This window comes from Cyprinus carpio, chromosome A8 (assembly GCF_018340385.1).
Source record: "Cyprinus carpio isolate SPL01 chromosome A8, ASM1834038v1, whole genome shotgun sequence".
In the NCBI taxonomy this organism is placed as follows: domain Eukaryota; kingdom Metazoa; phylum Chordata; class Actinopteri; order Cypriniformes; family Cyprinidae; genus Cyprinus; species Cyprinus carpio.
The window spans coordinates 3,838,528-3,863,430 of record NC_056579.1 but is presented as its reverse complement, the minus strand read 5'-3'; the positions used below and the strand labels follow the sequence as shown (position 1 = coordinate 3,863,430).

The following is a 24,903-nucleotide window of genomic DNA, read 5'->3' as shown; positions in this document are numbered from 1 at the left end:
TGATGTCTACATCTGGTTTGATGAAGCCATCAGTGGATATTGAATGACTGCTGATAGCTTTCTGAATAAACTATAACATTTGCAATGCTACCTCATTCTGACTGATCCAGAAAGTCACTGTGCTTCTTTTTAGGAATATATCACTTATTGCAATTATTTTTATGGTCTGTAAAGAGACAAGCAACCTATTAGAATTAAGAAAGAACCACTGTTTGGTTGGTTTCTATATCTGACAGACTTAGAAATATCAATGAATTTCAGATTTTCAAATTTTCAAGATTTTCAAATTTCAAATTTCAAATTTGATTGAAAATGAATGTACAGGACAGACCAAAAGTTTGGAAACATTACTATTTTTAATGTTTTTGAAAGAAGTTTCTTCTGCTCATCAAGCCTGCATTTATTTGATCAAAAATACAGAAAAAACAGTAATATTGTGATATATTATTACAACTTAAAATAATTGTTTTTAAATTTATTATACTTTAAATTATAATTTATTTCTGTGATGCAAAGCTGTATTTTTAGGATCATTATCACATGATCCTTTAGAAATCATTCTAATATGATGATTCATTATCAAAGTTGGAAACAGTTCTGCTGCTTAATATTTTTTCAGAACATGTGATACTTTTTTAGGATACTTTGATGAATAAAAAAGTAAAAAAAAAAAAAAGAAGCTATGTTTTTAAAATATAAATATTTTGTAATAACAATATACACTACTGGTCAGTAATTTGGGGTCAGTAATTTTTTTTATTTCTTTTTTAAAATAAAATCAATACTTTTATTCAGCAAGGATGTGTTAAATTGATAAAAAGTGATAGTAAAGAAAATATATTATTAGAATATATATTATTAGAATTTTTTTTTATTTTGAATAAATGCAGTTCTTTTTTAACCTTTTATTCATCAAATATATTAGACAGCAGAACTGTTTCCAACACTCATAATAAATCAGAATATTAGAATGATTTCTAAATGATCATGTGATAGACTGGATGTTACATGTGACACTGAAGGCTGGAGTAATGATGCTGAAAATTCAGCTTTGCATCACAGGAATAAATTATTTTTTTTAAGTATATTCAAATAGAAAACTATTATTTTAAGTTGTAGTAATATTTCACAATATTACAGTTTTTCTGTATTTTTGATCAAATAAATGCAGGCTTGATGAGCAGAAGAGACTTCTTTCAAAAACATTAAAAATAGTAATGTTTCCAAACTTTTGGTCTGTACTGTATGTAAATTCAAGTGAAGAGGCCCAGTGTTGGGGAAAGTTGCATTTAAAAGTAATGCATCAAAATATTGTGTTGCTCTCCAAAAAAGTAACTAATTGCATTGCTTATTTACTTTTTATGGAAAGTAATGTGTTACGTTACTTTAGCATTACTCTACTCTTTGTGTTACTTTTGCTTGTTCGTTTTTAATGTAAAAAGTTATATTTTTGGCAAATGTAAAGCTCTTGTGTGAAATGAATATGCCTCAGGCTGAAGAAATTGTAAATTCACACTTAAATAAACCTTTCAGCTGTGCTACCAATCTGGTAGCAAAAAAAGAAAGTTCAACACTTTCTCCTCAATCACAAAATCAGAAAAAGAAACACAAATGTAAGTATAGAACTACAGTAAGCATCATTTTTACACAGCGCACACAACGGCTCTGCACTTACTCCTGATTTCTCTCAATATGGGGACACTGAAGAGGCCCAAAAAGATAATCTATGCTGTACTTCATTTATTGGATGCATAAAAATAGTCCTGAGCTTCATGGATTTTAGTGAAAGCCCTGGACTTTGGGTCCTAAATTGCATCATCAGGTTTCTTTGTAATGTTTAGTGTGGATGTGGCCCTCATTAAACCTAGATAATGCCCTTAGTATGAATAAAAGTTTATTGAATGAAGGCCTTTGCAAAGCAGGTTTTATGGGTCAACCTAAATTACAGCATGGCTTAAGCAAATGGTTAAATTGATTTACTTAAGTAAAGAGTACAATTACTTAATTAAGAGTTAAGACACCATAAATGTATACACTCTCTTTGACTCGCTCAAGTAAAATTTAAGGACTAAGGTCTTCTGGCTTTCAAAACTGCCGAGGCCGCATTTCGTATTGTTCAAGTGTGCTTGAGATCACTGTATATTATAGTCCAATAAATTCACCCAGTCATACTTTGTAGTCTACAGGGAAAGCTCATTTGGAATTATGCAGCCCATAATCTTAACATTAACCATAATATAGAATGAAAAACCAATTACAGTCTAATGAATAAGAGAAGCTAGAGAGAGCAGTAAGCGCTTCTCTTCAGCACGAATATCTCAACGCCATCCTTGATACTATAGAAATTTGGCAGGAATTGAAAACATAACAAAATAACTTTTATTTGGTAAAAAAAAAAAATAAAATAAAAAATAAAATAAATCAATGTGAACTCAAAATTGAACTGCTTTACTTTCTGAATTTCCTGGTTTTTATTGCAAAAGATTTATCAGTTCATGCTATGTTGAAACACATGAAACTTGCTTTCTTAAACTTTCTGAAATGTAATTTGCTTGGTTTCTTTTCATGAATGCTATCGGTTAATGTCGATGTTAACTAACCGTTATGCTGTGGTGAAAATCCTTTACCCAATTTGGTGTTCCTGGTCAAAAATGACTGGTCTTTTTAAAAATTTGTGTAAATATCTCATTATGCTATATTAACACCATATTTATCTTTTAATTAGCACAGTTTTTTTTTTTTTTTTTAATGTGGAAAGTTAATACCTTATGTGAGAAAAGTTTTGGGGGGGAATCTTCTTTGGGTTATAATGACTTGAAAACCATGAGGGCTAAAGGCCAACCTGCTATACATTTTGTTCAGCTACAGCTGCAGGTAATGCATGCTCTCTGAAATCTTATCAATTGTTAATGCTTTAGTTTAATGCAGCTTAATGTTAATAGTAAATAGTTAATGTGTAATAAAGTTCATGTGATTCATATATCACCGGTACTCACTTCTGAGGCTTTTGACCTCGTTGTTCTTGTTTCTTGTCTGCAGTTATTGCTGAAACCTTCCTTGCATGAACATAAATGAACAGCCTGTGTGAACTGCTGTATGTGTCATCAGCTGAAAAGGAAACTAGAAAGATTACAGAAGAGTAAAACATTTTTCTTTTGAATAATATGCTTCGATGAATGTCTGCATTTAAGTAAACAGATTAATTTGAATTTAGTGCTGACTTTATATAATTGCTCCATTTGGATGTTCCGTTTACTTTTTCAACTTTGGTCACCGGATTGGACTTTCTTCTAAAATTAAAAATTAATTTGTACTCATTAACATGGCTTTCTCCAGAGGTTTCATTAACATAATGAGGAATGAGTTATTTGTTTTCTCTAACAATGTGCAGATTAGCGGTATTAAGCACAGTCTGGATTCCAGGTTGCATTTTTCATGCTTTTACATATAGGGTGAAGTTTGATGGTAACCTTAATCAAGACTAGTTCAGTTTCCATTGTTTGGTCTGAATAGCTGCATGTGTCTCCTAAAATAACGAGTTGTTTTCAGCCAACCAAAAACTGGCAGCTGGAATCTGGGTCAAAACCCATGTCGGTTCTTCTCATACTAAACATCTCACTGAAAGTCTTGTCTAATTTATTCATGTTTTTACCTATATTTAAATGCATGGTTTCTAAATGTGTTGCTAATTTGTGCTACTTTGTGTCTAACAGTTGATTGCGGGATGTGCAAATGTCTCAAAAGAGTCAGAACGTAGAGGGGCCAATTTTCCATGCATGGCACAGAAAGCACATCTGGCACGATAGCATATAACTTTGGGCAGAATGTGATTGAACCTGGTGCACACAGGCTTTTAATTGTTCCATGAGTTCTCATGTGATCTGTCCTCATCAGCTCCCCATGAGACGGGCTTCAAAAACACCACAATGACCTCCAAAGGAGAGTCTCCTGGTGGTATTCTTGGGAAACACGCAAAGGACAAATGCATTGGAAATTTGAGTTAGAAATAGACACTGTGCTAAATTATGTTCTGCTTGTGCTAGATTAGGTGTCCTGTGGAAATCTTTGATTACTACAGTTTGCAAAGCTTGGAAAAGTTCTTCAGTATTAACAGGTGCAATGTTAATATATTTCTACAGCCAATGACGCCACCTCACCTATAGTAAAGTGTCCGTGAAGCACATGTTCTCTTGTCTGCTTTAAGCACAGCTGAAACTCATCTGTGAGTGTTTTTGGCAGTCTAATGTTGGCCTGTATCTTGCATTCCATTCCAATTGACCATATAGCATTCTGTTGTCTGATGATTGGAACATAATGAATTAAGACACAAAATGGCAATGCTGGCATGTGTTCTGCAAGTGTGTGATTATCAGACATTTGCAGAACAGGTTTTATTGTGATTTAATGACTCAGTGATGCATTTTATGTGCTTAAAAGTGAATTGCTGGCATGACATCATACACCTGCGGCATGAGCATTTCCAAATTGGAAGTCCAATTTTAAATGCTGTTTTTTTGGATAATTTATCCATTTTAAGTGACAAGTTGGAAAGTCTGACTCATTTGTGCTCAGACATGGACAGTGTTTTGCACCAGCCGTGTAGGTGTTTTTCTCATTCATTCTCTACACTGAACTCTTTATTATAGAACAGTTTGAAATACATTAATAGATATGAATTACAATCACGACTTTGATTTAAAGCAAAAAGTTTAAGACTGAGTACTTAATGTCTTTTATAAAGAAATGAACTTCACAGCACATTTTGGGCTCTATTGGAAATATATCACTGTTACCTACTGTTAAAAATCAGCTTATCTATGGAGAAAGTAAATGGGACATTGTTGTGCTCTTCAGAGAGATCTGGCCTTGTAAATATAAATATAAATAAATTGTCCAATTTTCATCATGCTCAGTGTTTCTTTGGAAAGATTAAGGGTGGTTTATGCTTATTTATTTGTGTTACAGCAAATGAATGTAAGCTGACAACCCAACAGCAAATTCACTGCAAATGCAGTAAACTTGGGATGCTTTGTTTTGGAACATTTCCCAGTTACAATTTTTTTGGCAAATTCTTAACAGATTAGCTGTTCTGTGACCAAAAAAATAAATAAATAAAAATCCTCCAAGTATAGAGCAATATCAAAAATATTGCACATAATGTTTTTGTTGATTAATTCCTGTTTTAATTTCCTCTACATATTACATCAGTTCAATTTGGCAGTCCTAGAAAAGTCAGCTTCACATCCAGTCAGACCACTGAGTAAATACAGACTGAGTAAAAATAAATACCTGTGCCCAATACTCGTGGAAGTTATAACGTCATACAATCAGATCCTAGCTGGACCGACTGAAAAATTGCTTAGTCGATATGAACTACAAAGTACTTGAAATATTTCAAATGATGTCACTTACTGACACCTACTGTTAAAATCAGCTTATTTATGGAAAAAATAAATGTATGAATGGAGCTGCACAGCCCAATTTGAGCTGTATTGGAAATTAAGTTACCGTTACCTGGATTTTTATCAATTGTTGTGCTCTCAGACCAATCTGACTGGCTTTGTAATCAGGAATATAAATAAAATATACAATTTTCTTCATGCTCAGTGTTTCTTTGGAAAGTTTTAAGGGGTTTACAACATCATCAATGAAACCAGCTTCTGTATGGAGAAATAAATGGGATTTTTGTTTCTATTGCACTCTTTAGTCAGAACAGATCTGACTGGCTTTGTAATCAGAAATATAAATAAAATAAGCATTTTCTTCATGCTCAGTGTTTCTTTGCAAAGTTTATAACTTTCTAAATAAACACTGATATCAATTTCCCTGAATAGGCTTAATTTGCAAACTTCTACAAAACCCTAAATGGCTATCTAGCTATCTAGCAGTATTTACTTATAGCTAATGAATGTAAGCCTATAACCCAGCAGCAAATATACTGCAAAGACGGTAAACTTGGGATGCTTTATTTTGGAACATTTCCCAGTCACAATGTGGCAAAACAATAACAGATAAGCAGTTATTGGCATTAATTCCTGTTAATTTCCTCCACACAGCACCTCAGCTGAATTTGGCAGTTCTGAAAAAGCCAGTTTCACGTCCACCCAGACCACTGACTAAATGCAGACCGAGAAAAAAGTGGAAGTTCCTTAAGATCAGATCCTAGCTTTCCCAACTGAATAATCGCTGACTAATATTGTGTGCAGTATACATCAGACGGTCAGTAAACAGACAGTGGGCGATCTGTGGGCGCACCGTCTGCGCCTGAGACAAAGAAAATATATACACACGTATTCTGCAGTCTTTCATTTATGACACTGGGAAGACTTTTTTTCAATCAAGACTTTTTTCAAAGCTCATATTGGCAATAAAGACAGTGTCAAACTCTTCTTGATGTGATTTGTGTTAGGAATACAGAAGATGGCTCCCACTTGCTCAGTGCCTGACTCACAGCTCTGCGACTGAAGGCTGTGCTTAGTTACACACTCATCCGCTGGCTTATTATTTCGAGTACCGCTTCATTTTCAAAGCAGATATGCCAACAAGTCAGTTTTTACTTTACTTTCTTGAAACTAGAACTCTGGAAACTTTTATAAGTGTCTGAACCCGTATAACATCACTAGCATTTAGTTTTGACAACAAACGCAAAGACCAGGTTACATTATAGATCTGAGATATTAATAAAAGAGGATCGAACCACATCAGTCATCTTCGCTTTGTCCTTAAAATGACGATTGACGAGGACAGTTGCACTAGTTGGCTCTTTGAAATACTTTACAAACTCTCATAGCCGCGTCTCCTGATAAGTGAGGAGGCAGGCGGTGACCCGTGGTTTTCGAAGGGAAAATACTGTCCAATTTCCATACAAAAGTGCTTGAAGTAAAGCAGAGGACTTTGAAATGGAGCTCTCTCAGCCGGCAGTGGAATATGATCACATCCCCAAGGACTGAAAACAACAATCTCTGCTAAAACATGATTACTGTAACAACACGCTACAACCTGCCAGCTTCTAGTGTCTGTTGTTCTTTTCTCCAAGGACGGAATGCAACAAAGCATATCTACGAAACAAGAAAAAACAGCAGAAAACCTAATAGATAATGCAGCGGCCTTTAGTAGAATGTTACGAGTCAGGGCACAAACACGGATGAACAGAGCTGCAGGCTTTTTGCCAGCAAACTTTATTTGTGCATTGTGCAGCTGTTTATGGTATTATTTTAAATGCATTCTCATTTTTATAATTATGTTTATCTGCTCCTAAAAATAAAAAAAGAAACAAATACTGTAATTCTTTGGTAATACTATAAGTATTTTAATGCAATTTTATAGCCATCATGTAGTGTTCCAGTCATTTTGACATGGACAGGATTTTCTGTTTCTCCAAAATGCTAGTTAATGTTATCAAATTGGACTAACATTTACTGACATTGCTCACACAGGATATAACAACCTACCAAAGAAATTTGGATAATTTTTGTATTTTGGGGAAGGGGGGGATTTTTTTTCTCCCATATTGTTATTTAGAGTCAAAAATAGTCTCTTATGAATTTCTCGTTATGCTATATTATTACCAAATATTGGATTCAATCTTTTTATCAGCTTCTTTTCTGGCACTTGTTAACATTGAAATAATTAGTACAGTATTTATACGATTTTCGAAGACTTTCCTTAAGGCGAATTTCAAACAGCTAAGTTATATGAAGGGCTCAATGCAGATAAACAGAAATAATGCTTTGAGAAACAAGACTGAGCCACAGAAACACAAACAAACCTTTCTGAACAGAAGCTGATAAATTTACATAGAAAATGAACTCCTGACATTACAAAACAACAGGCTACTAAAAATGTCAAAATCAACAACAGTAAAATGAAAACTGTCAGACCGTGATTTCATGCAACCTTATTAATTATTCATGTCTTGATACATGCTGGGAACACCTGCATCATAAAGCTAAGTACCTAATTTAAAAAAAAAAAAGTTCAAATGGATGAATACATTTTTTTTTTTACTTTGTGATTGATACTTCAGGACTCCTTTCAAATATAATAAATAATGTTTATTAATATTTAGCTACTTTGCATCCCTGACTTGAGTAAAGATGTAGAATTTGCTTAATATTTTGGACTTTTTCCAATATACTAAACCTTTTTATCTGCATTTACTATATTTACTACTTCTACTATTTCATTGCACCTTTCCAAGTTTTTTTTTTTTTTTTTTTTTTTTTTTTAGTTTGGTATATTATTATTTCTTTGCTTCAAAAATTTTTTCATTTTTGTTTAATGTTCTGTTGATAATGATTCATCTGGAAGGATTGTTAAATAGTTCTCATAGACATAAATAAAGCAAGATTTACTCACTAAGAAATATACTCTATAACAATTGCTTAGAAGAAAGGGGAATCTGGGTGCAAGACAAGCAAATTATTTTCAGCTCCCCTCCAGTTGGTGGGAGTGTTGACGCACAACACACACACACACATGCACACGCATGCACACATCCTCTTTCGTTCATGTGAATGAAAGCCCTTTCATGAGTGAAAAATGCTGCAGACCCAGACGGCTAAACCCTTCTGCAAACATGGCTGCATTCAGAGCCACAGGCAAAGAAGTGAGTCACTCTGGAATTCAAATCACACTCTGAAGAGACTGTATGTATGTTGTGCATAATTGATCATGGATTCATATTTTTCCAGCATGTATAGTACAGTGAGGACTAACAGCCTCACTAATTTATCCTAAGATGACTCCGTAAGAACACATGGAGCAATGGAGGAGTCTGACAGCAGCACACATCTGGAACTTATGTTGTTTAACCATTTGTTTTGTTTTTATGTAGTTAGTTCTTATTTTGTATAGTTGTAACATTCTGAGAGCTGTTGTTATATGTTTTTTTTATTTTTAGTGTTTATATATATATGTATGTATGCATGTATGTATGTATGTATGTATGTATATATATATATATATATATATATATATATATCTATATATATACTTTTGACCTGTGTGTACACACACACACACACACACACACACACACACACACCCATATATTTATATATATATATATATATATATATATTGCTGTGTGTTGTATCGCTATGTGGTATATATATTGTTGTGTGTTGTTTATTTTTGTGTTCACTAGCTGGCAAAACTCCTGTGTACACACTCACACCATCTTCTCTTTTCATCTTTCTATTTTCTTCTTGACCATGAAAAGTAGGCAATACTGCATGTCCTTCACCACCTTAGACTTTCTTGCTGAGCAGCTGTCCTCTGCAGATCAGCTGGAAGATGACAAAGCATTTGTAGTGCACATGTGTCATACAGTGTTCATAGTCATTAAAGTACCTCTTTATAGCCATTTTATGATGGATAGAGTATGAGCAGAGATGATGGGGAACCAATTGGAGGTCACATTGCCTGCACAAACACCTCAACTCACATACATTAGATCAATGTTTATATAATGTTCACTTTTATATAGAATTAAGTCATTAATCATCTGTCATCACAGTGCCTCATTCACACCGGAAGTCTTTCTTTTCAGTGTACTAAACAACCCACAACTGTCCACGGATCTGAATTCTATTAATCTCCAAAACAGATGCGGCGGCTTTCAGAGGTTGAATGAGCTGTGACCTCTGCGATATTTAATGTACACCTCACCGCCTGTGAGATGCATCACCTCTATCCAGCACCACTGAGCTAATGGGCTCATAGCTTGTTCACACGGCGGATGCCAGTCCTCCCTACTTTTTAGCTCTCTGAACCTGCGGTAGGCCAGAGAACCTGTTTACCTCTCGCTCCGTCTTCTGTAATTCTAAACTCCAGGGATCGGAAAAACCTGACTAGCTGCGACCCGACTAATGACTCACCTTTTTGCCTCATCTCCTGCAAGACACGCCGCTTCCATCCTTTAGTGAGGCCTTCTCCTGTAAAGCATCAAGCATCTTAACGCCATCTGCCTCCTGACTCAGATCAGCTCATTAAAACATTCCTACGGTCGCTCAGACGGCTTGCCTCTAGCTGCTGAAAAGAAGATGACTAAACGCCTCTAGTGCAGTTGGGTGGAAATGGCGAAGGAGGAAAGATATGTAATAGTAGTCTTTGACTCAAAGTTCACTTCAATTTTCTTGCCCGACAGGTGGCTGTCAATTGCTGCAGTAATTAAGATGCCATACAACTTTGTGAAAGTCTGTAAAAGTGTTCGCTATGGTGTGGAGGAACAGTGAATCATGCTGGTGGGGTATGCAGACTTGTTAGGGGACTTGAAAGTAAGTGAGAGCTGACAAGTTTTGCAGGGGTTCTCAGCTGGTGGACTGCACCCAAAAATTATGCACAGGTTGGTTTTGACAGGAAAAACTGACAGATATACATAATAAAAAGCAACTATTTAATTGCATAATAGATAGATAGGTAGATAGATAGATAGACACACACACACACACACACACACACACACGTATATATATATACACACATATATACATATATGTGTGTTTGTGTGTGTGTTACTAAATTTTATTAGTATTCATCAATATTAAATGCATTCATAAAATATACATTTATAACATTCCGTTTGTAATGTAAGATAAGAATGAAATCATTATTGTAAAAATGGCATATACCATTATCATCACAATTATTATTGTCACTATTATATTAATAGTGGTGGTATGTTGGCCAAAATATTACTTATATTAGTATTAAACTTTGTCTTGTATTATTTATTCCATATGCTACTGTACATTCTTAATTCATAAATAAATTGCTGCTGTTTATACATTTACAAGATTTTCTTGTTCATCCCATCTCATGTTACTAATTTTGCATATTGTTGAGCCTGTGCTGTTAAAATCTGGGTCACCTGAAGTCAAAACCAGTTGAGAACCATTGTTATATAAAACCAAGTGTCAAAACTCGTATGAAAGCCCTTATCAGAACCATTTTATTCTGACAATCGTTCGCATAAATGTGAGAAAGTATTCAAAACTATATCAAGAAAGTCTGAAATCTTCAAAGCTTTACACACCTTTCATAAATGGAAAAGATGATTTTCTTGTTAGTAAAGCAGTTGGGTGTTTAGTTGTCTGTTTTGGGAGATGTGGACTAAAAACTTTGTCTCAGATCAGTGGAGGGGAAAGGAAACATAAGAGAAGTCAACAGGGCATCAGCTAGCATCAGTCCCTGCGGCTGACAGCTCTGCAATCCATCCTGATGGAGGCTGATGTGTTTCAGGATCCTGTGCTCTGAATGATCTCTGCGCTCTATAACTCTAGCGCTGATTGACTGTGGAAGAGCAGCACTTCATCTGTTTCTATAAAGAACATGCTGAGAATTTATTTTAGAGTTTTTTTTTTTAAACCCCCTCTTTTAAATATTATCTATGTGTTGGACCTGCTATTTGTTGTGACACTAAAAGAGACAGTTTTTCAGACGAGTCCCTCATGGGTAATCCATGTTTATTTATATTTTAACTGTGAACTGAAATTTTTAAATATAAATTAATGATTAATAAATCATCTGAAAGATCCATGCTTACAGCACAATATGACCCTACAATGAAAATATGAGTCCATCCCACTGGACAACTGAAAGTGAGTGGTGTTTTGAGTTAATAGCGGCATTATTTATGAGCGATGCGGCTGTTGTTTCTGTTTACGGCTCTGTTTTTGCACTACCATAACTTTTGTGTTCCTTTGGGCATCTGTGGTTTTAAATTTGCATTAGTTGTTCACCTGGGACAGATCTGTCTTTGTCATGGCATGGTGTAAATCAGGGTAAAAGTATGTTTTACTATGGTGTAAGAAGGCGTTGGGAGGAGTGAAATTATGTTTTCAGAGGTTTGCTCTACAGTCCAGCTGGCACAGCAGTTTTTATAGACTGCTGTGAAGATGCATAATGAAATTATGTTTTCTTGTAGAAAGGTTTTTCAGGACATATATGCAAAGGAGGTTTGTGTTTAAAATGCTGCGAGATGTGTAGCCACTTAAGGACAACCTCAAGGAACTGCGAGGGACGGTAATGAGACATACAGTAATGAGAGGCGCCCTACAGAAAATGATCAAGGTGAAAAGAGGCAAGTATTTTGTTCCGGTCAAAAGAAAAGAAAAAAAAAAGCTAGTTCGGTAGCCGCCCGGAAAATTCCTTTTTGATTAACAAGGTGAAATGTAAGAGAGAAATAGCAGGTTCAAGTTTATTTTTTTCATTTTCTTTTTGCATTTAAAAAGGAAAAATTGTAAGAAAAACTCTGTGAAGCTCCAGTTGCTAGTTAAGCTGTTAGATCTCACTGTTAGCCATTTTTTGTGTTTTTATTTTTTTTTTTTTACCTATGATTTTACCTATATTAGTTTATAATTTTAAATTTTTAATATTTTGTATTTTTTTTTTTTGTTTTTTTTTTTATTTGGACCAAAGGTTTTGCATTCCATAAATATTGGAAATTGAGGAAAGTTGCTCTTAAGTTTTTATAATAAGCAATTGCATATAGGTCCAGAATGTTATGAATGATCAAGAATTGCATGCTGTCTTTGCCATGAAAATTCACCTTAATCCCAAAAAAAAAAAAAAAACCTTTCCAGATCATTTCATGCTGTCATTAAAGGACCTCTTGATCATTTCATATCATCACTCAGGTGAGAATGACCGAGCACAAGGCTGGAGATCATTATGTACGCTGATTGGGTAGAAGTCATGACTTGACTGTTTAAAAGGAGGGTGATGCTTGCAATCATTGTTTTTCCATTGTTTACGACCAGGTGACCTGCAAAGACGCGTTCAGCCCATCATGCCATACAAATTTCAAAGGATAGTTGCTACAAGATTGCACCTAAATCCAGAACCAATTTATATAGGTCATCCAAGAACTTCAAGGAAGAATGTAGAAGGCTTCAAGGGGCTTCCAAGAAACTCCGCAAGCGCCAGGATCGGCGCCTAAGTAAGAGTTCACTACGGGAGCCGTTGCAGAGCTTGCTCAGGAATGGCAGCAGGGGCAGGCGGTGTGAGCATCTTCACCACAGTGATGCCAAGACTTTGGAAGATGGCCTTAGCAAAAGAAAGCCACTTCTCTCTCCAAAAAAAATCAGGGACAGTTTGATTCTTCTTGCAGAAAGTATGTGAATGGACTGCTGGATGACTTGGGGGCAAAGGCATATGCTCCGATGAAGCCCCTTTCCGATTGTTTGGGGGCATCTGGAAAAAGATACGAGAAGAAAAGGTAAACCATCAGTCCTGTGGTCATGCCAACAGTAAAGCATCCTGCACCATTCATTTGTGTTTTATGCTTCTCATCCAAGGGATTGGGCTCACTAATTCTGCCAAAAACACAGCCATGAATCAAGAAATGGTACCAAAGGACCTTCCAACAAACCAACAACAGTTTTGGTGAAGAACAATGCATTTTAGCACGATGGAGCACACCGTTCCATAAGGCAAAAGTGATAACTAAGTGGCATCGGGGACCCGAATGTTGAAATTTGGGTCCATTTGGCCTGGAAACGTCCCCAGATCTTAATCCCATTGACGAACTTGTGGTCAATTCCTCAAGAGGCGGGTGGACCAAACCAAAAACCCACTAATCTGACAAACTCCAGAAGTTAGTATAATGGGTTCTCTCAGTCAGGATTTGCCCAGAAGTTGATATGCCCATATCTCCTGAAAACAGAAGGGCCAACACTGCAAAATACTGACTCTTTTGGGCATAAATGTCATGTGTATATTGTGGATAAAAGCCCTTTATTTGTATGAAGTGCTTTGTAATTATATTTCAGTACTCACAGAAACACTGAAACAAATATCTAACAGCAGTTTTAGCTTTTTTGAAAACTAATATTTATGTAACTCAAAACTTTTGGCCACGACTGTATATAGATAGAGCGCTTTTTCACGACACAATCGTAGAAAGACAGCTTAGTACCATGAAAATATAGACCAGATAGATGATATATGTGGGTGTGTGTGTGTGTGTGTGTGTGTGTGTGTGTGTGTGTGTGTGTGTGCATACATACTGAAGCCGCCGAAGGAACAATGGCCAAAGCCATATACTGATAAACTGTTGTAAAATTTTTATATGTGTTTTTAGTGTGTAGGGTATTTTTGTTGTGAAGTGTAAAATTTTTTTCATGTGAGGGTGTAGTATAACTATAGAAATTGCAAAATTAAGGTGTTTGTTTTTTTTTTGTTTTTTTTTTGATTTTTTTTTATATTTTGATTTGTTTTGAATGTTAGTTTTTTTTATGTGTTTGATTCATATGTGACAAACTCACATAGCTATCCATTCATACATTACATTAAAATCAACTTTGATTTCATTATCATTACCAGCATTATTAATAGTCTACATACTCTTTTCTTTTTGTTTCATTCTTTGTTGTTTTGTCTACACACAAGCAATTCTCAGGTGATGTCTAGTTTGTCACCTGACAGCAAATGTTTCTCTCACTCACTTGTGCTTTCAGCGGTCCTTAGGTTGCCAGGTATTCATTAGAAAGGATCCATTTGAACTTTTCTTTGTCTACAAATAGTCTATACTTTGTCTGCAAAAACCTTTTGACGCACGGTACATTATAAAAGTTACTCAAAAACCACAACCTGCAGCTTTAGAATTTTTCATGCGACAGCATTTTCAAAATAGCCCAGTCATGCAGTAAAGCACGACCGTGGCAACACTGAGAGTACTGTAAATGATGAATGGTGATTCAAGTGGAAGTGATTCAATAGAATTAACTCACATTAAGTGCCAATGAGAGATACCTTTCATATTTTGTGCAGCAAGGAATCAGTCTATAATCCTTGCTTATTTCTGCTTTTTTTTTCAAATTTGTACTTTTACTCTTTCACATCTTGTTTAATGCAGGCAAAATCAAATTGCAAAAGTAAAAGGCAGGCATTTTTGGAGCATCAGCAGTGTGCGTCTTATTACAGTAAATAAGCATGGAAAGCAGCGGTCGAATCGTAGAACACCACATTTCAAAGATGACCAGACCGTAATGTTTGTTTATGGTCACTAATGATATGGTTTTTCTGGTGATCATGTGGTTTCTTATCAGCATAAAGCAGCTGCTTATTGGCTGTTTGTCTCCATGGGCTCTGATTCTCACACAGCCAGCTACACAAGACAGAACTTTGACACACTTGGCCACATTAAAGCACAACAGAGCTCTATAAAGCAGTCATCACTGAAGTTCTCTAATAGCAACAATATTCAGCCTAAAGTTGACCAGAATTCTATCTGTCAGAGTACTGAAAAAAATATTCTCAAGTAAAAGTACCATTACATTCCAAAAAAAAAAAAAAAAAATGTAGTGTGAGTAGAGTAAAAAATACTTGTCCAAAAACTACTTGAGTAAGAGTAAAATAGTAGCTTATTACTCATGTCTACTGAATAGTGAGTACTGAGCTGCGGGTTCTACCCCCTTATAATAAACACTGTATGCTGTGCAATTTAAACATTGTACATACTGTAATTCAAACTATGTTTTGTTGTTTAAGAATATTTTTAAATATATATCATCCAACAGTTTTATTTTTGACTTCCAACTCTATAAAATACAACAAAAAACACAGAAAAAACTATTACAGAGATGAAAAAATGAAAGAGTTATTCTCTTTACGCTCATCACTGTTTAAATAATAAAGTTTGAGGAAAAAAAAAAAGATTTAAAATCAGATGTAAGGTCACTGAAACTTGATCTCATCATCTGCCTTTTACACACATTTACTCTAATTGTTATACTGATAATATACAGGTGCTTCTCAATAAATTAGAATGTCATAGAAAAGTTCATTTATTTTAGTAATTCAACTGAAATTGTGAAACTTGTCTATTAAATAAATTCATTGCACACAGACTGAAGTAGTTTAAGTCTTTGGTTCTCAACAAATCAGAATACTTCATAAGACCGATAATAAAAACATTTTAGTGAGTTGTTGGCCTTCTGGAAAGTACATTTACTGTACATGTACTCAATACTTGGTAGGGGCTCCTTTTGCTTTAATTACTGCCTCAATTTTGGGGTTGGATTGGAGGTGATCAGTCTTATGTCTTATTGTGAGTTGTTGGGTGAGGTGTGGGTTTTGGGTTTTGGCAGGTGCTGATTGATGATGGAATATGAATTCAGCATCTTCAAAAAGAGAAGGAAGCATGAAGTGCTCCAGAATTTTCTTGGTAAACGTGTGCAGTGACTTTGGTTTTTCAGAAAACACAAAGAGACCAACACCAGCAGATGACATTGCACCCCAAATCATCACAGACTGTGGAAACTTAAACACACTGGACTTCAAGCAGCTTGGGCTATGAGCTTCTCCACCCTTCCTCCAGACTCTAGGAGCTTGGTTTCCAAATGAAATACAAAACTTGCTCTCATCTGAAAAGAGGACTTTGGACCACTGGACAACAGTCCAGTTCTTCTTCTTCTTAGCTCAGGTAAGACGCCTCTGACGTTGTCTGTGGTTCAGGAGTGGCTTGACAAGAGGAATATGACAACTGTAGCCAGTTGTGTGGTGGCTCTTGATGCCTTGACCCCAGTCTCAGTCCATTCATTTTGACAGTCCTCATAAGGCTGTGGTTCTCTCGGTTGGTTGTGCATCTTTTTCTTCCACACTTTTTCCTTCCACTCAACTTTCTATTAACATGCTTGGATACAGCACTCTGTGAACAGCCAGCTTCTTTGGCAATGAATGTTTGTGGCTTACCCTCCTTGTGAAGGGTGTCAATGGATTGTCTTCTGGACAACTGTCAGATCAGCAGTCTTCCCCATGATTGTGTAGCCTAGTGAACCAAACTGAGAGATCATTCTGGAAGGCTCAGGAAACCTTTGCAGGTGTTTTTGATGTTGATTAGCTGATTGGAATGTCACCATATTCTAATTTGTTTGAGTGAATTGGTGGGTTTTTTGTTAATGTGAGCCAAAATCATCACAATTAAAGAACCCAAAGCTTAAACTACTTCAGTCTGTGTGCACTGAATTTATTTAATACATGAGTTTCACAATTTGAGTTGAATTACTGAAATAAATGAACTTTTTCACGAAACTCTAATTTATTGAGAAGCACCTGTAATTTATATGGGGGAAAAAATGCATTAAATTGGGAAGTATTTCCGGGAAAACTTTTTCAAAAGAAAACACTCACACACTCTCACACAAACACACACACACACACACACACACACACACACAAACACACACACACACACAACACACACACACACACACACACACACACACACACACACACACACACACACACTCACACACTCTCTCTCTCTTTGTGGTGCCGCATAATACTGTAAGTTACTTTATCAGCAGCATCTACAGCTGAATAGAACAAAAAATGCTGAACTTGCTAAATGAAGGAAGATTGTATGAAATGTTTCAAATAAAAAACTTTGTTTATTAACAAGCTGTAGTTTTATTACATCACACACTGACAGAGATCCGGTATAAGTTAATGCCATGTGTAATCAATAAGTTGCATGTGTCCGCAACACACTTTTTCACTGCTCGACATTAGTGTTCCATTGTCATTCAGCATAAAATGTATGTATAAATAAAACAACATACTTATTTTGACCTCTCTCTCTCTCTCTATTTCTCTCTCTATATCGTTTAAAAAAAGTATTAAACATTATAAATGTTATTGAATAATTGTAAATCTAGATTTGGTCATTAGCAGGCTACTGTAAGATTGGAAAAGCATTTTCTTTTTATATTGAAAAACATTTTAAAATATATTTTGGTGTATGAAGATTGAAACTAAGAATGTTTTTCAATTTCAAAAATATATTTCATTTAACTTTACTGTTTACCAGAATTTTTATTTTGTAATCAATTAATTTATTTATCAATTTATTAATTAATTTATTTCTTTATTTCCTTTTTTTACTTACCTGGTAGTAAGATCAAATATTGAGTCAAGAAATTGAATCTTTCTGTTTAGTTGAGATCAGCTTCCCAGACCATCCTTTACTTAATGAGTATTTCAGCTCATACAGCAGTACTACGACATTAACAAATGCATACAAAATTTTGTTTTGTGAAATGATGATGATGAAGATGACTTAATCTGCACTTAGTTTATAACTGACAATATACAGAATTAAAAATGCAAATGCACTCGGTAAACTAGTAAACTCATTATCTGGTGTATTTCCATGCTCGCAGGTGTCTGTTCTGTCTGCTGCTTTTGTTTGAGACGAGACAACTTAATAACAGCCTACATAAATTTTGCATACTTATTTGGGTTGTGCGTTATTGCTTCTAGTGTAACACCAGACTTGATTAGACTGAACTTTCTTTGATTGAAGCTGAGGCTGGAGTCTGGCAAACACAAAAATTAAGACGACAAATAAACTGAAAGGGAAATTCACTGATTTTAGAATTTGCCTTCCAAAACATGTTTTTGGGTGGTAAATGGCCTTCCTCCGGGCATTCATTAATTGGAGCATAACTACTGTGTGCAATTCTGTTATTCAATAAAGGTCAAGAGCTAAAATTCATTTGTTGCTATGGAGACCAAGCAAAATTGCCTCTCTAGGTGCCATAAGTTTGAAAAAAGTGTACAGACACATTCAGTGTTAGAAATCAGCCACTGCCATTTCACTTGGTAATTATTAAAAGCTTTTTACATATTTACAGTTCTTATAGCACAAATTAGACTTGTTTTTAATGTGTGGATTTACTGATTACTGTAGACAATAGGCTTATTTGTTATTATGGTAGAGAAATAGTGTTTTGCTTCATTTTTCAAACATCTGATGCTCCACATGTGGCAGATTTGTTTTTAAAAGACAAGACAGAGAAGCGGCCGCCATGCTAATTTGATACGACCCTTGATACGTGAATGAGCAAACGGGAAGGGCAAATCTGCAATTTACATTTCTTTAGCCTTCATTATTTTCTATAAGACAGAAATCCTCTCAATTGTTTGTTTGTTCCTTCTTGTCACTTTTCCCTAAAATTGGATGCATTATAGAAGCAATGTTAAAATCAAAAATATTGAAAATTAATATTTTGTGACACATGCTAATGTCAGAATACTAAACTAACTGCTACACAATATAATCTAATTGAATTGGCTCCTTTTAATTATTAATTTTTACTTGAATGTTAATACTAAAAAGGATTTTTAATAATGGATCCTATAAAACAACTAAAAAGCAAAAAAAAAAAAAAAAAAAAAAAAAAAAAAACTTGGATATACAATTGCTCATAACATGCAAATAATTTTTAGCGCTGACTAAAATGAAGTTTTATTTTATTTTATTTTATTTTTTGGTTCATTTTAATTTAATTTAACTTAATGTACTAAAATAACAAACCAAACCTAAAATAAAAATGTATAAAAGTATGTAGACATAACAAAAAATGTGCTAAAAAATGATCAAATAAATGTAAAATGTAAAAATAAAAAGCAATTTAAATATTATTAAAAGATATAAAAATATTTCAGGATAAATTGATTTTTTTTTTCACATACTGTAGGATTTTAATCGTTCTGAATGTAAACTAAATATGATATTTACTTATGACTGTCTTTTTTAAAGGCAATATTATAATTTGTTATACCAGTTGACATCTCTATAAATATAAGATTAATTTTATCAGTATTTTTAAAATTGTAATGCATTGATCTCCTAAAGATTATTTTTGTCCGTTTTTATGAGTGAGTTCAAAGCTTACACACTTGGACTCTAAAATGAAGTGTGTTTGTTTATTTATTTATTTGCTTGTTTGTTTGAACAGTGAAAAAACAATTTTTGAGGGCAATTCTAAAAAAATTGTGTTTTATGGCAGGAAAATGTACTATAATGCATTTGTTTATTCATTGTTTTATTATTAACAATTTTAATTGCCTGTTTGATCTCATATGCATCATGTGCTTGTGCAATTAAGAAAATGCAGTGCTATAGAGGGTTAAAGGCAAAGCAAATCAGAGCTGAAACGAGGGCTGCGGGTGAAGAAGAGCATCATCTCTCCAGCAGCTGTGACAGAGTTGGCGATGCAGTATAGGGATGGTTTATGGACTGACATCCATTTCCAGCCCATCAAACACCTGCACATGTGTGTCAATGCGTGATACAGACAGTGTCAGAGATGGAAGTGAGAAGCTGAAGTGAGAGCTGAGTTTCCCCAAGAAAAGTACAAAGAACTTGAAACATGATCTGGTTTGACCTCTCACATCACCAGGTCACATTTAAGACATCAGATTACGGGTCTGTCCTGCCTTCTGGAAAGACTGATGTTCCTCAAGGCTCAACATTAGGGGTGATAGATAGTCTTGGCCTCAGACGGCACTGAGCAGCAACCGCTCATTGATCATCTGATGTTTATTGCACACGGAAATGGCAAGAGTTGCAAGCTTCAATCAGATTCACTGGCTTTTACCCATTTTTCTGGAGCCAGTGCGATGCTACAGGGTTTTTCTACTTTACCACCAATTAGCAATTGTGAGAACTTCTGAAGAACATGTTGCTGGGCTTACAAAAGTTTGTGGTTGTTTTTTGATCAAGTTCTGCATAGACCAGTGTTATTTTAGTCAACTAAAACTAAATCTAAAAGCATAAAAAAAAAAAAAATCATTATATGTTATTAGTGACCCACTCACTCCTGTCCCACCCACTTTTTTTTTTTAAACAAAGTTACACCCCTAGGTTTTAGTAACTTGAAACGGGCTGTGTGTCATCTGTGCCGCTGACTCTGTTTTGTGTTCTAAATGTGCCGCTCATCACCCAAATATAAAAGCTGCTGTCGGTTAATGAAGATTTGATGCAAGAATTCGCGGCTTGTTTGGACTCTTGTCATGTCAGAAAAAGACTTTCAGTTTTATGGATTCTGCAATTTTTTATATTACTTTGGTTACTGTTGCTATGGTTACCTGTAAGGAATACGGGCTTGACTCCAATTGCACATTCATATAGACAGTATTTGAGAAGTTACTGCTAGCTGCTATGTGAACAAGACATTTCGAGACTCACACATGGAAATAAATGCAGTTGTCAATCCCAAAAACTGACAGTGTGAACGTAGCCTTGCGTTCTGTTGAGTTACTCACAGCCCATGCAAACTTTCCACTCTACCACTCATGTTCACCGGAAAAGCAAAGTCTGCTCAAATAACGCGCAGACAGGAAATTTCTATGTAGTATAATTGTTCCTGTTTGTAGTAGCGCTACTGTGCTGTAAAATGGTGTAGTACAGCTGCATTTTTAAAAATTCATTATCATTAAAATTGAGTTCAATTAAAAAAAAAATCATACAAAAACTATTTTATATTATTTAATAAGATAATAAATAATTATTAAAAAACAGTTTCAGTTTCATTTCAGTTTTTGGCCAAGTACATCCAGAATTTTCCATTTCGACCTATAATTTTCATTTCGGTACATACCTTAAAATTACGTTTTGGAATTAGCAATGTAGGCGTGGGATGAGATGTGTAAGAAATAAATCCTACACACAAGAGCATTTTAGGACAGGACAAAAACCTGAAGGATGTCTTAAAATACAACTGAACAATGTCGTGAGGTGTGGTAACCGTAGTATAAGTGGAATAATTGACTCCGGTCCATTAAATTATTAGAAAATAATGCACACCCGAGGTGTAACGGCCAAGACTCAACCCTCGGGTGTGCATTATTTTCTAATAATTCTAATGCCCATTATCAATTATTTCTTACATATACTGTAGGCTTTTGAATGTAAACTTAATATGATATTTATATATTTACAAAGCTTTTACTACTTGTTTTTTGGCTGCGGTGTATATAATTAATGGTTTCAACATTTTTGAATTTGTATGCAATTTGGTCAGGTTTTATTGGTATAGGCCTAACACTTGAGCTAAAAGACACATAACATCAGTTTTGATTTCATGGAGTCTTGGAGAAATTTCCCAGCAGTTTGTTGAGCTCCCAGGATGTTTTCTGTTAAAAAGTAAAGTGCATAAAATTTATAATACTTTCTCGGTTTTAGCACAGAGGAAAGTGATATGCCGACTGTGAATGATCCCCAGGCCTTCAGTAATGTTCTCCCTTAGTCCAAATAACTACAATTCATTTCTAGCGAAAGCTACTTCAAGTACAGAAATAGCAATCAATAAGTCAGTCAATGCTGTGAAATTGAACCAAGCTATATTTTTAATCAAGGGATTGTGACAGGATCGTAAGTCAATAGCAGCACGGGTCTCTCTCTTCCCCTGACTGAAACGAGGCCTCATAGTTTCCAATTTCATGCTATTGACTGTTGCTGCGGCTTCACACTCCTTTAGTTCAATACAATCAGATGGACAATAGAGCAATGTGTGCATACACACTCTCCATTTTCTGCTAGCTGCAAACACAAACTCACATCATGCATGCAAACAAGCACGCACAAGCACACACAGCATTTCGCGATAAGCTTCTTGGTTTAAATGAGCTCACAGGTGCGCCTCGAGGCTGACTCAAAAAAAAAAAAAAAAAAAAAGTGGGATAATTGAATCAATATGGCACAAAAAGCATATTTTCTCCTGCGGTAATGCTTTGCTTTTATGTCACATTACAGTGTCATTATGCAACTACAAATGCTTCTCTGGAGCCACAAGGGAACAGTTAATTTTTCTGCATGCATTGTAAATACGTTCAATGCTGTGCTTTATTCATGTGAATACTATGCTGAATAGTATTCTAGTATTGAATACAAGATGCTGAGATTATCTTACAGTTGCATAGAAATAAACCATTCATTCAGATATTAATAATCACAAGCATATGGCAAACATATATTTTTTTATGGCCAAAATATATTTTGATTATATATTTCAACCTTCATATGCCAAAATATATTGCAATATATTTGTTTAGGGACAAGAAAATACATTTCCAATTTTATAGTAGTTTACATTTAGGCTAGAGATCAAAATTAAATGTACAATTATTATTTAATAAGGTTTAATATATATATAAATTTATTTGAAAATATACTTGAAATGCCCATGAAATGTTTAAATGAACTTCAGTTTCTTTCCTGTGTTCAGGTGAATGTCACAAAACCAAAATGTCCCAGTCATATTTTACAAAAATAAGAGTTTATGCTATATCAGAGAGTTGGTTTTTCAGATTCCCACACTGGTGAAACCCTCTGTAGAACATCCAGGGACCATTTCTGGGGGCCTCAAGTATCTTTTGATATTTCTAGTGTACTTGAGTAACTTTAGTTTGTATTTCAAGAGCTTCAAAAACATTTCTCTTATGACAGAGTTCCTAAAGGGACCGTTGATAGCCTTTAGAGTTTCTGCATGGCTGCATTTTAAGTTCTTAAGTTCGTAAGTTCTTCAGAAAACTGTCCTGTTTGAAAAGATGTCTAGAGGTTCACCAAAGGGTTCCGCCCATCAGATTTAACACAATCCTTTTCATCAAACATTCCTTTAGTGGTTTTAGTGTTTAAGTGGCTTTTAAACCACAAAACTATAATTTCATGATGTCAAACTTAAGTTTTTGTAGTAGTAAGAAAGGCATAGTTCTATGAGTATTATACTATTAGTATGTATTTTAATTAAATGTAATTAAGTTATTCAAATTAAGTTATTTGAATTAAAATATATGTATTTATAAATGTTGCTTTTTTGTTTAAGTTAAATTATTTTTAAATGAATATATATATATATATATATATTATTTTTGTTTAAGTTATAGTTTATAATTTTGAAAATCTTTTTTATTATTTTTTTTTGTTTATTGATTCCTGATCATGCTCAGAACTGATGAAGATATTCATTGTAAAGTTCTTTAGTCTTAGTTTTAGTTAATGATTAAACCCTGCTCAGCACAACTGAAGCCAATACAAATCTAATATATAACAGAATGCATGATAAAAAAAAAGAAAAAAGTTTGAGTTTGACAGCAGAGCTCTTTGGATTTTAACTAGAGGTGAAGTGTGTTTAGAGTTTGATTGCAGCGGTTAGAGGGCCATTTTACCACTGTGGTGCAGAAGAGGAAAGTTTCTGGACCTGGAGTGACAAGCGATTTTCTCCTGGTGTTAGAAATGAATGAATCAGCCAAATGCAGCCTGCCACGCTGGAGGTCCATTTTACCACTGTGGTGCAGAAGAGGGCTGGTTGATGGGCCTGTTAAGCCAGAGCTGGGCCATTAACTGAGAGAGAGCTCGTAGAGCCAGAGCTGATGTCCAGGATGTTTCCTGAGAGAGGAGAGGAGAGACTAGAGGAGGAGAGAGAGATTGGGAGAGAGAGAGGGAGGAGATGAGCGAGAGAGCGAGGAGCGGAAGAGAGAGGAGAGAGTGAGAGAGAGAGAGAGAGAGGAGAGAGAGGAGAGAGAGAGAGAGAGAGAGAGAGAGAGGAGAGAGAGAGAGAGAGAGAGAGAGAGAGAGAGAGAGAGAGAGAGAGAGAGAGAGAGAGAGAGAGAGAGAGAGAGTCCGCTGAGGTGAGATTTCAGGAAAAACAGTCATGCATCAGGAGCAGAATTCAGATGTAATTTCAATATCAATCAAAAACTACACAAGAAAATACCACCTAAATACACACTGAAAAGATATTTAAAAATCAAATGATCAAATTAAGAAATGCATTTCACTCATAAATTATTTTAAATAACTTCATTATTTAAAAAAAAAAAAAAATTTTTTTTAATAGACATTTAAAGGGATTTTGTTTATTTTTGTATGGTACAGATTTTTGTATGATACAGATATGATTTTTACTATTGTAGTATTTATATTTAAATATTTTTTTATTTTAATTTTAGCTTAAGTTTAAGTGATTTTTGTTACTTGCTTTTCTCATTTTTATTTATATTTTTAAATGTTTCTTTTAAGATTTTCATGTTTGTTTGTTTTCGTTTTAATATTTTTTATTCTTTAGTAATGTTAGTTTCCAATGCTACATTTTTATTTTCAGTTGTTTAAAT

General features: G+C 34.7%; 1 long non-coding RNA gene across 1 annotated transcript in view; it reads left to right on the top strand.

Annotated features, from left to right (window-relative positions):
• LOC122145895 overlaps nucleotides 1-4,917 on the top strand; it is a 121,617-nt gene extending 116,700 nt beyond the window's left edge. The window contains exons 3-4 of the long non-coding RNA XR_006160614.1: nucleotides 3,040-3,139; nucleotides 3,714-4,917. This is a non-coding gene — a long non-coding RNA (uncharacterized LOC122145895). The remainder of the gene's footprint in view (nucleotides 1-3,039; nucleotides 3,140-3,713) is intronic.
• Nucleotides 4,918-24,903: the final 19,986 nt, after the last annotated feature.